Source organism: Octodon degus, unplaced genomic scaffold, assembly GCF_000260255.1.
Source record: "Octodon degus isolate 3935 unplaced genomic scaffold, OctDeg1.0 scaffold00062, whole genome shotgun sequence".
Classification (NCBI taxonomy): Eukaryota; Metazoa; Chordata; class Mammalia; order Rodentia; family Octodontidae; genus Octodon; species Octodon degus.
Window position 1 is genome coordinate 4,669,550 of NW_004524638.1, and position 11,416 is coordinate 4,680,965.

An 11,416-nucleotide genomic window follows, 5' to 3' on the forward strand; every position below is an offset into this window, starting at 1 on the left:
TGGGCTCTGGTCATAGCAGAGATGTAGAAGGAAAGTGCTCTTAGCATGGAGGAGCATTATGGGACACTTATCTCTCTCCTCTGTATTCCATAAATGGACTCAGTCTTTAAGACCTGGGCCAATTTCCCACGCCTTCCACCTGGTCACATGCAACCATTTGTCTTCTGAATTACCTTGGTGCTCACCCTGCTTTCCTCTTGTGTTTCTTGATAACTATGGCTGACTCAAAGGCACAGATGGGAACATTCATGAATGTAGCACATTTCCTCCAGTAAGGGACACGCCTGGGTCCACGAGAGCAAGGAGCTGGCTGTGCTTTCCTGTCCCATTCACCGGATGGTGGAAGACCTGCAGGCATGGCGTATGATGGAGCTGAGCATGTGTGTAGATGCCGTAGCCCAGGGCTGTAGGTAGTGCCGAATTTCTCTCTTCTCTAGCCTTTTTTCTTGTCTGCTACCTGCTTCAGGGTGGCGGAGATGGTGTCTTCCTCTGACGAAGGTCCTGCCTGTCAGCACTACCCTGCTTTTCTGCAGCATTGTGAAGTATCTGATAGTTAGGGCTGCTAGAACAATGTCCTGAAAACTGGGGGGCTTGTGACAATAGGAATTAATTTTCTCCCAGCTCTGGAAGACAGAAGACCAAGACCAAGGTTTTGCTGACTTAGCCCTTCAGAGGTACTTAGTCCAAAAGTTAGCCTTGTGACTAACTTTTGTGCCTTGCTGTCAATCCCTGGTGCTCCTTAACTTCTGTGTTCATCGCCCCAGGTCAACTTTGCGTGACATCCCCCTGTGAACATGTTTGTTCCTACATTTCTTTGGGTTCTTAATGAAGATATCAGTCGTATCATGCTAGGCACTCACCTTTCTCCTTGATGACCTCATCTGACATGAGCTAATTGCATCAGCAATACCCCGATTTCCAAACGAGTTCACATTCTCAGTATTGGGGGTTAGGACTTCAACCCATGTATTTTTGCAGAACAACAGTCAACTGTGAGCTCCTTTTTTCACTTTTCTAGGAAGTCTTTGCTTTTACCTCTTTAGGGCAGTCTGACCCGTGTGCACACTCTACCCACCCTGGCCCCTCCTAATGATGCCCCATAGGATTTGGGTCAGTTGCCCTGGAGTCCTGCTCCATATTCCCCTCTGAACTGCTCTAGTTTCTTTTCCCAATTCTCCATTTCTTTTCCCTCTTAATTTTTCTGGCTTTGCAATTCAACTTTGATTTCTGTCTTTGGATTTTGGTCTTTTGGGGAATCAAATTTCAGCTTTCTTCATCCAGTAGCTTTTGGCTTGACTTTTCCTTTGACTCCTGGGGCTTCTGATTTGCTTTTGTTCCAGGCTTATGGAGTCTTAACTTTGACCCTGATCTTACTTGCCAGAATCCTGGCTGGGCCAGTCTGGCCTTCCCTGCAGCTGCTCAGAGTACTTGGCAGGCTGTCACGGAACCACTGTAAGAACCAAAGGCCCTGCACGGAGCAGCAGGCCCTTGTGACCAATATGCTCTGTATTCAGGGAAATATATATTCCTTTTCTTCATGACCACTGAGCTTAGTGCTTGCGTTGCTGTCTCCAGGAGTCAGGTATGACCCGGTTCTGATTCTGGCTGAAGAATACTAGCACAAGCCATGGACCCTGCCCCCAGGTCTGGCCCAGAGAAGCCTCTGTGCTTCTCTTTTCACCCTTGTGTCCTGTGTGCTGCCTGAGTACGTGGGATGGGAGGCCCTGGAGCCTCCTTAGGGAAAATGCTTGGGTCCCTGAGTTACATATGGATAGCTGCCCCATGAATGTGTGCATTGTGAATTGTTACACGGGAGGGAACATACGCTTATTTTGTGTTAAGCCGATATCATTTGAGGGGTGTTTCTAAAGCAGCTAGACTTCCCTCATCTGAGAGGGCTTTAGAGAAGGGAGGGAGAAAACCCTCGTCTCCCCTTCTTTGGCCTACACTCTAAAAGGTCCTCCTCATGTGTGCTGGAAGAGGATGTCCTGCAAATTAGGGGAGCAAGGATTTTTGGAAGCTTCATTACTGATCAAACATACTCTGACTTTGGGGTGTGGTGTATCGCTGCTCCCCCAGATATATAGTATCTATCTATCTATCTATCTATCTATCTATCTATCTATCTATCTATCATCATCATCTATCTATATCTATCTATCTATCATCTATCTATCTATCTATCTATCTATCTATCTATCTATCATCTATCTATCTATCATCTATCTGTCTCCATTGTGTGGCGGATTGACACCTAATACTCAACTGGTTATAGCCAGCTGAACTGCATCAGTATGGTGCTGGATTTGAGAGGATTGTTGCCAGCAGCATAAGAGGCAGACCTGGCGAAGAAGAGGGAGGCTGTTGCGGGCTGGTAAAGCTGTTTGGAAACTGCTTGGAAGCAGCTGAGAGACTGTAAGGAGCTGTTGGTTCTCTTGGATGTGCTTGTCATGCTGGCTTTCCTGATGAACTCAGCTGTTCCCATAGTCAAAGGACTTGGCACCTTGTTGTCACTGAGAATGGCTGTGGTTCACTTTGGGGGAGCTCTGTCCTCACTTTGAGCATTACTTTCTGGTTCCAGAGGAGAAGATGGTGCACAGTGCAGTCTCCTGGAGAAGCGTGTCATGTTGGCTTTTGTGATGGGAACTGGCCTGTCCTTATTGTTGGAGGAGCTCAGGACCTCACTATTGCTGAGGATGGCTGTGATGTTTACCAAGGGAGCTCTGGTCTTTACCTTGAACATCACTTCCTGGCTCCAATTCAGGTCCCTCAGCCCAACAGCATAGATCCTTCATCCCACTGGCACAGACTTTCTAGCTTCCACCACTGACCTTTTGCCATTCCCAGCGCAGATCTGTGAAGCAGACCTGCATGAGACATGGTCATGGGCTCTAGGCCTCCAGTCGGACTTGTTGGAGGCTCTCTTACTAACTAACTTTAGGTCTTCAGCTAGACTCATGCAGGACAGAGTCTAATGTGTGGGCAGACTTCCTGTACTCTGTATATGATTTTTTGCATGATTCATTATAAAATAATCTTATAAGTATGTGTCCTGTATTGTATTCTTTCTTTCTTTCTTTCTTTCTTTCTTTCTTTCTTTCTTTCTTTCTTTCTTTCTTTCTTTCTTCTTTCTTTCCTTCTCTTGAAGCAGATATTTTATTAATGGCCAGATCATAAAAACATCATGGTAGATACCTTGGTTCATCCTTCTAATAAGCCTGTTGATCTAGTCTTCCCAATTTCTAGCATCTTTACCTTCCACAGAATGGGTGGTCTTTTTCTTCATCCCACCTTGTGGACATGATAATTTGAATAGTCACAGAAAGTTATTTGCCTCTTTGAAGCATTTTCCAACAGTGCAGATCTCATGAATCAGATCCTCAATGCAGATGATGCCATATTTACCAAGAGATCAAGCAATCAATGAATTATCTATCAAGGAAATTCTCTTCTTATTGACTATATACTTGTATATTAGTTCATTTACTGACTTCAGGTCTGGGTGCCTCCGTGCAATATATGGCTCCACAATTCTCAGCATGTTAATTGAAGCCTTGTTGAGCTTAACAAAGGTACCATTGAAGATTTGGTGAAGGCGAAGAAGTTGCAACACCTTGCGGACCTTTGGACTCACACCATTGATACCCCTGATCCAGATGACAAATGACAGTTTGGGCTCTGTAGGGACATAGAAGTTGCCAGCTTTTTTTGTGCCATCCTAGATATTCAGATCTCATTTCTGTACATCTGTCTGTACTCTTTATGACAGTGCCTGGATTTTTCATAGATGAGCTTCCTTCTCACCTTGTGAAGCATCTTCTGGGCAAACTTCTTTCTCAGGCGTTTTATCTTTAACTCTGCGAAATGTCTTCGCTTTTTCTTAAAGGTTTCTCACATAGCAGGAGCCTTCTTTTTCCTCTTCTACACCCTCCATGTTTCCAGCCAGAAAAGAGGAAGTCCTGTTCCCCTTTCAAAACTCCCAAGACCCCAAACTATAACAGACAGTAAGTTAGGCAGAAATAGGCGGTCAGACAGGGTGAGGCCCTTGAGGGAGTCATTGTGGAAGATGAGAAGGCATCACAACTGTGGCTGGGGCGCATGTGTTGGAGGCCAGGGCGCAAGATAAAGATGGAATGACCAGGCCTCCCTGCCTCCCTGAGGGACAAACAGTACTCTGTAATTGGCGTCACCTGGTCAATGCAGTCTACTAGACATCAGTTACGCAGGTGGGTGATCAGGACCTCCTGATTCATCTTTTCCTAAAATGGTCCTTGTTGATCATAGTTTTGTCCTAGGTTGTAACCATCACGTGATTTTGTATCCACTTTGGGTTTTTGCCCGTAAAGCTTCATTTCAGGAGAAAGAGATGATTTGTCTCTTTCAATAAATTTTCTCTACTCTTGACCTACATTGTTCCTTATAATTCATTTTTTGATTTTGGTGAACATGAGCTCAGTTTATCTGCCATCTAGCAGGTTGGGAGTTGCATGTATTCTCCATGTCTCCTGGCCTAGCCCATCCATCCATCCATCCATCCATCCATCCATCCATCCATCCATCCATCCATCCATCCCTCTTAGGTTTTGTTTACCAGCTATAGAACTACCAGATAAAAAAAATTCCAGGCCCATGTAAAGTTAAGTTAAATTTGTGGTGGGAGAAGATAAGGTAGAAGTGAAATTGACAACAGCTACTTAAAATTCCCTTAAGGAAGACAAAGATCATCTGAGAAAATCCTTCCTCTGCAGAGTTTCCTGATGAGGTGTTTTTTTTTTTTTTTTTTTTTTTTTTTTTTTTTTTTTTTTTTTTTTTGAGTAGAATAGTTATTGGGAAAGAAAGCTTCTGTCTCAGAGAGGACAGAAGGGGGGCCTGATCGGGTTGCCCCTCCTGATGAGTTTTTAATAAACAAGGCATGAGCAGCCTCTGAACACAGAGGTGCACAACCTGGAAGCACAGAAGACTTTGGTTAGAAATGTTCGAACATGCAAATGAGATGCAAAGAGCACTGCAGGTGATGTGGTAAGGATGTTCTGAGGAGGAGAAAGGGGGCAAGTGCAGCTGTGTGGCAGGAGCACAGTGTTTAATTAGAACTTGGGAAGTAGATTCATTCACAAGTCCCGGTTCCATGTTTACCACCCCACGAACACTAAAGACCAGTGAATAACAGACCCACCTCACAGATCTGCACTATAGAACTTGCCCAAACATTCAGATGGATTAGACACGAGGCTGTTCCTCAAGCCTGATATCTCCCGGATGCACAGGGAAATCTTGATCCCTGATTGTGTAATTAAAATATGTTCCTTAGATCGGGCACAGATTGTGAAGGATTTTGCAAGTCAGGTAGAGGAATTTAGATGGGCCCTGGAGGCAGAAGAGAAATTTCAAAGCTGACAAAGGCCATTAGAGACAGGAAGATGGGGTTGTTACTGACTGGCTTGGAGCGTTTTCTAGTTTCCTCTCTCCTCTTTAGGTGTCAGGAGGTAAAGAATTCCTGCAATTCCACACACCCCCAAGGACTCACTGCCATGTTCCCCGACGCTTTCCTCTTGGGAAATGCTGACAGTGTGCCTCGCTCTCCTCTAGTGCACACAGCCTGGGTCTTATTCCTCTGCACACTGTCCTGACTGTCAACTGCCATGATGAACACTCCTCTCCTAGGACCTTCCAGGTCTCCCCACTATCTTTTTAAGGTACCTGGACCAGGTGCTGCCTCTGCTTGAGCCTTTTGCTGGACTAATGACTGACATCCCCATCTCTAGGGACATTACCTCCAAGACAAAGGCAGCCCAGAAGCTTTATGAAAGCTCCATTGATTCCTCATGACCTTCACAGCCATTCAGAACACACAAAGTATGTCTTCTGTATGGGCCTGCATCTCCCAAGTGAAGAGGGGCAGCCTTCATCTGGTGAAGAACAGAGTGCTCCATTGGCAGAGACCTTGGGAGATGCCGAAGGATCAATACAAGGTCTTTTTTTGTTTCTTCTTGAAAAACACTGAATTTAAAACACAATTGGAAAGGTTAAAAGGTACACATACTCACAGCTAAATCAAACCCTTTGTAGGCCTCCCTTTAATTGCTGAAGTTGAGAGGTTGGTAGAGGGAGGCTGAGGATTTGGAATGACAGTTAAGTGGCCTCAGGTTTCCCAGCCACTACAGTGTGCCCACGATAAGTGGGAGCTGGTGCGCAATTGGGACATCGCAACTGCTGAGTGCGCTGCAAACAGAGGAGAGGGGCATAAGGAAGAAGGTGTATTCCTAGTTTCTCTTGGGGGTCAGTATGTGGAAGCTGGGGGGAGGGAGGGCATCTGTGGACAGGTACCAGCATCCAGACCAAAGCTTCTGCTTTTCCTCTTGCCATCACTGACTTGGGAAGACCTCATCATCCTCTTCTCTAGGGCCCTGGTTTGGCCTGTGAACACCAGCGGCTACTTTCTATTGTGCATTCACTCGGTTCCAGGCATTGGGCTGAGAGACATACAAATGTCAGGTCATCCGTTAAGGCAGTTACTTTAAAATCATTGCATTTTGCTGGTGAGGAAATTGAGACTCAGAGATATTGATCCATATCTGAAGGAGACTGAGCGTGGAGGAAATCTGTGTTGTGAGCTTCCTTGGTCACCACTGTAGCCAGCTCCTAGGATGACATTTGGTGTGACAGCTCTTTTTGAAAATGAATTTTATTGAGAAACAAATAGCAATGAGACAGTTTTAAAACAGGTTAGTAGGACAGTTACAATAATTAATACATTGCATATTGTTGTCTTTGTAGTCGTTATTCATAGTACAAAATGCAGACATGGTATCTTGTCTAAACACTATTAGTACAAATCTTTCTTGTCATTGAATTAAGAGAAGGTAACTGTATGGCTATCCTAACTATTCCAAAGAGTCTGTAACATCAGTGCCTGAAGCTGGCTTCAGGGCTGCATCGTGTTTTACAGACTCAGAGCTAGCAAAGTCCTGCTGCGACTAAATGCTGGGAGAAACGATGTGATTTCCTTGACCACAGTGAATGGCAGGAAGGAACCGGTCCCCCTGCCAGGGCGCTCATCTTGAAATGGACTTTCAGACAAAGCTACAAGACAGAGTGATGGAGTACAACAGTGGCAGCCCGCAGGTGGGCAGCGGCCTGTCCGTGAACAACTGTAGGCCCTGAGCATCGAGAACTCGCTTTGTTTTGAAACCTAGTTCCCATGATTTGCGACACGATAATTATATCTTTATCTGGCTATTATTCCTTCCTCCCCATATACTGGAAATTGAATCCAAGGCTTTTACACTAAGCTGTATGCCCAGTCCATTAACTTTTTGAGACGGGGACTTGATAGACTACCCTGACGGGGTTCAAAGTTGCATTACCCCTGCCTCAGCCTCCCAGAGTGCTAGCTCTGTGGACATGTGCCTGCGAGCCTGGCCCCAGATCCCATTTTTCTCTTTTAGGGCAACTTTGGGGCAGTCTCTCCAGGGACCCAAGCCATCTCTTCCTTCCCTGAACCTAGCTGAGGAACCACAGCACAGGGGATCTCAAACATAGGTGAGCATTTCTCCCCATATGAGTGAACACTTCCTTCTGCTCAAAAACCTACACATGGACACCATGGATGTTTAGGCTTATTCATAATTATTTTTGCTGGCCTGAACATGGAAACACCCAAGATGCTCTTCCGTTGGTGGTCTATCCAGACATGGAATCATTCAGTCACACAAGCAATGAGCTATCAGGTCATGGAAAGATGTAGTAAAGATTTAAGCACACATTATAAGTGAAAGAAGCCAGTCTGAAAAGGCTGTGTGTTGTATGACCCCGCAACCATATGACATTCGGGAAAAGACACAACTGTGGAGACAGTGCGAACATTTGTCAAGGGGCATGGGGGAGGAATAGGTAAGTAGACGAGAAAGGAGGGTTTTAGATCAGTAAGACTGTTTTCCATGATGCTGTTATGGTGGGTATGTGTCAAACATATTTGTCACACTCCCAGAATGTACAAGAAGAAGCCCTAGTGTAAATGCCAGATGACAGGTGACAGTGCACCAGCACAGCTCAGTCATGACAACTGCCTCGGCAAAGGCTCCCCTACGCATGTGTGGGGTTTGTGGAGAGGTGAAAAATCTCTGTGCTTTCTACGTCATTTTACTGCAAACTTGACTGCTCTAAATAAAAAGGTTGGGGGCTGGCAAGATAGCTCAGCCGACTAGGAGCACCAGCTTGGGCTAGTTTAGGCAAGTGTGGGGACCACGGTTCAGTCTGAAGCACCATGCACTCCTTGAGCCCTGGACGTGGTGGTGCACGCCTGCAATTCCAGCGCTGGGGAGGCTGAAAACAGGAGGACCACTGTGAGTCTGAGCTGCACCGTGAGACCTCGTAACAACCGAATACATTAAAAAGTTACAAAGCTTATTAAAGGAAAGGAAAAGGAAAAGAAAAATGCACATGGACACAGTGTGTGGCTGAAATAAATTTACTTCTACTTTGTGAGTCTCTTAAATTATGTCTTTGCATGGTTTCCTAATGAACTGATAATACAAATAAGGGTAAAGTCCTGAGGACATTGTGTAGTGAAGGGGTCTTCACGGTGACACTTGGCATGTCCTTGTCTCCTGTGGAGGCCTCTCCCAGCTTCTGGACTCTGAGTGTTCCCAAAGGCTTCAGGTACCTACAAGCCTGAAGTTGTAGAGTCTTCCAGGAAGCCAGGTCTGCATTCATGTCTAGTAAGCTCTATGGGCACAGCCAAGTTGTTCTTGAGAGGAAGGAGCTGGTGCTCAGAGCCAGCTCCTGTGCACCAGGCATGGTGCTTAGGGCCAGCTGCCCTGTGCTGGGCACACAGCACGTCCTGTGCAGGCTTCGCTTGTGCACTGCTCCCAGAATCCTCTTCCCACCTGATTCATCGCTCCACACCACTGCTTGCTCTGGTGTGTCCAGTCCAGATGCGCACATTTGCGGGGCCTGTGTGCACCCTCCAGCCCTCATCCTTCTCCCTCTGAAGTCCTCCAGCCCTCACTGTGGGCAGCACCCTCCTCGCCAAAGACCGAGAGCACCTGTGTGTCCTGGAGTGGCCTCAGTCCCTCTTCTCCTTCTGCAGAGAGCCCAAACAAGGTACCTGTGCCAGGCACAGATGGCAGTCTAGAGGTAGAGGCAGGAATGACAAAGCTCCCCTGGCACCATGAGTGGATTCTCTCCCAGACATATTTGCCAGCTCCCATAGAAGTGACAATGAACAGATCTTACTTTTCCTTTACACTGTTTAGAACCATGGTGGAGTTTCGGCTCTCATGGGAGTGTAGATGCTTGCAAATTAAAAGGTCGTGGGCCAAAGAGGTCATGGCACCCCACCCTTCATAGTGTAGAAGTATCGCTCTTCTTTCCTTTTCCCTCATTGTCCAAATGAAAGACTCTGCACTTCAGTACAATGGGTGGGCAGAGTGAGCTATTCTTTGTTGTCAGAACTCCTATGTACAGGTAGGGCATCTAGGGCTATCTCTGCAGCCCTCACCACCAAGTGTGACAAGTAGAGACACTTCCAGATTTGGCCAAATGTCTCACGGGGACAAGAACATCTCTCGTTGAGAAACTGCTGTAAGCCTGCATGGAGCATCTGTAGTTTACTGAAGCTCTGATTTCTGGGAAGCCCAGACCTCCCTTCCAAATCACCCCTCCCCTCCAATTATAAGAAATGCTGGCTTTGGAGAGGGCCTTTACAGGAAGCCATAAAGTCATTCTCTGCTCCCTCACCTTGGCCATGAAGATAACATAATCAACTCACATAGGAAGGGTTTGGGGAACTTCAAAGCTGAGCCAGAGGGGTGGAGGCCCAGGAGCCAGATCAGGGGTCTTATCTGTGGCATGAATGTTCTCACCTTATCACCAGAGGAGGGGACCCTGAAGGAGGGCCAGTGAGGAGCCAGGAGGGTGGACTGCTTTCTTTCTAGCACCTGTCTTTGTCATGGAGAATCAGGAAATAAGGAAGAAGGCAGGGAAGCAGATCAGGAAGACAGTAGTAAGGCCGTGGAATGTGCTGACCAAGGGTGGATGGTAGGGCCTGGCCCAGAGCCTCTGAGGGGTGGAAGGTCTGCTCTGCGCTGTGCCCCCTCATGAGCCCTGGGCCTCAGCCCAGCACTGGGCAGGTATGGAACGGGGCTGGCTCCTTTGAGAATTCTGCCATAGATAATAAAGGTCGGGCCCAGGCTGCAGCAATGAGAATGGAGAAATGAGAATCTGAACCGGATGAGTTTGTTGGGGTTGACATCAAATTATTTTGCAGAGGTTTCAAAGGGCCAGAGGAATTAAAAGCGAGAATTCTAATTGCAAACGCTTATGCATCGATCACTCGCTGTGGGCCAGATACCATTTGGTGCAGTATCTGTGTAGTATTAACTCAATCTTTCCAACAACTCACTAAGGTAACAATGAAAGTTCGCATTTCATAGGTGTTTCCACTTTGTAGTGATGTACAGTAGCTTGCAGATCACAGAACAAATGGAGAACAGAGACCTGAAGCCAGACAGCCTAGTTAATCACTTGTGCTTCAAACAACAGAACTCAGGAAGCCAAGTGCATAGTGACAGCCCTCGCTTGGGTTTGGTCTGAAGGAGGGTGAGAGGTGGGCATGAACAGTGGGTTTGCCTGAAGAATGTTACATCTGACCTGCAGGCAGGAAGCCCAGGAGTTGTTTCCTGAGACAGGAACAACTGACACAGCATTTCAGTTCTAAACCCACTACTGAGAGGACCGCGTAGCTGAAGCCACGGAGTTGGATGTGGTTTTGGAGGAAGTGTGGATGCAGTGAGTGGAGGAGTGGTGAGCAATTCAAGTTTATGATGAACATAGGACTGTGGGAAACCCTGACAGCTGAAGATAGAAGGAAAAGCCAAGGAAAGAGAACGAAACCAAACTCTTTCTGCATAGAGGGAGGGGCCCTGGCAGGCAATGGTGAGGTGCGTTCCAGGAAGGAGGGACAAGGTCACTAGGGACAAAGGCTGTAAAGGAGTCCACTGTGATAAGGCTTGAAAAGAAGTATTGTTCTTTAATGGTTTCATGTGTTTTTAATTTATTTCCTCAACAAATTGGGAAACTTCTCAAGGTCAGGAGCTGCACTCCTACTCTTAGAGTTGGAGCTGGGGCTAAGCAAGGCTTAACATGCAGAATAGACTCACCAGATACCTGTGAGTGGACAGTCCTGCAGGCTTCTGCTGGTTTTCCTTCTTATTGAGACAAAGACTCTATCTTTCAGTTTGTCCACCCTGTTGAGTAGGAGATTTGAGGTCCTGAGTCTTACAGTCTTGGGAAGCCAGGACCAGTGTACAGTACTTTGCAGAAGCGGATGACTGGCTCTTCCTTAGCACTGATAGCCACAGAGGCTATCTTAGGTTGAGGACCTACTGTGTGCCTGCGCTGCCTGGATATATATATA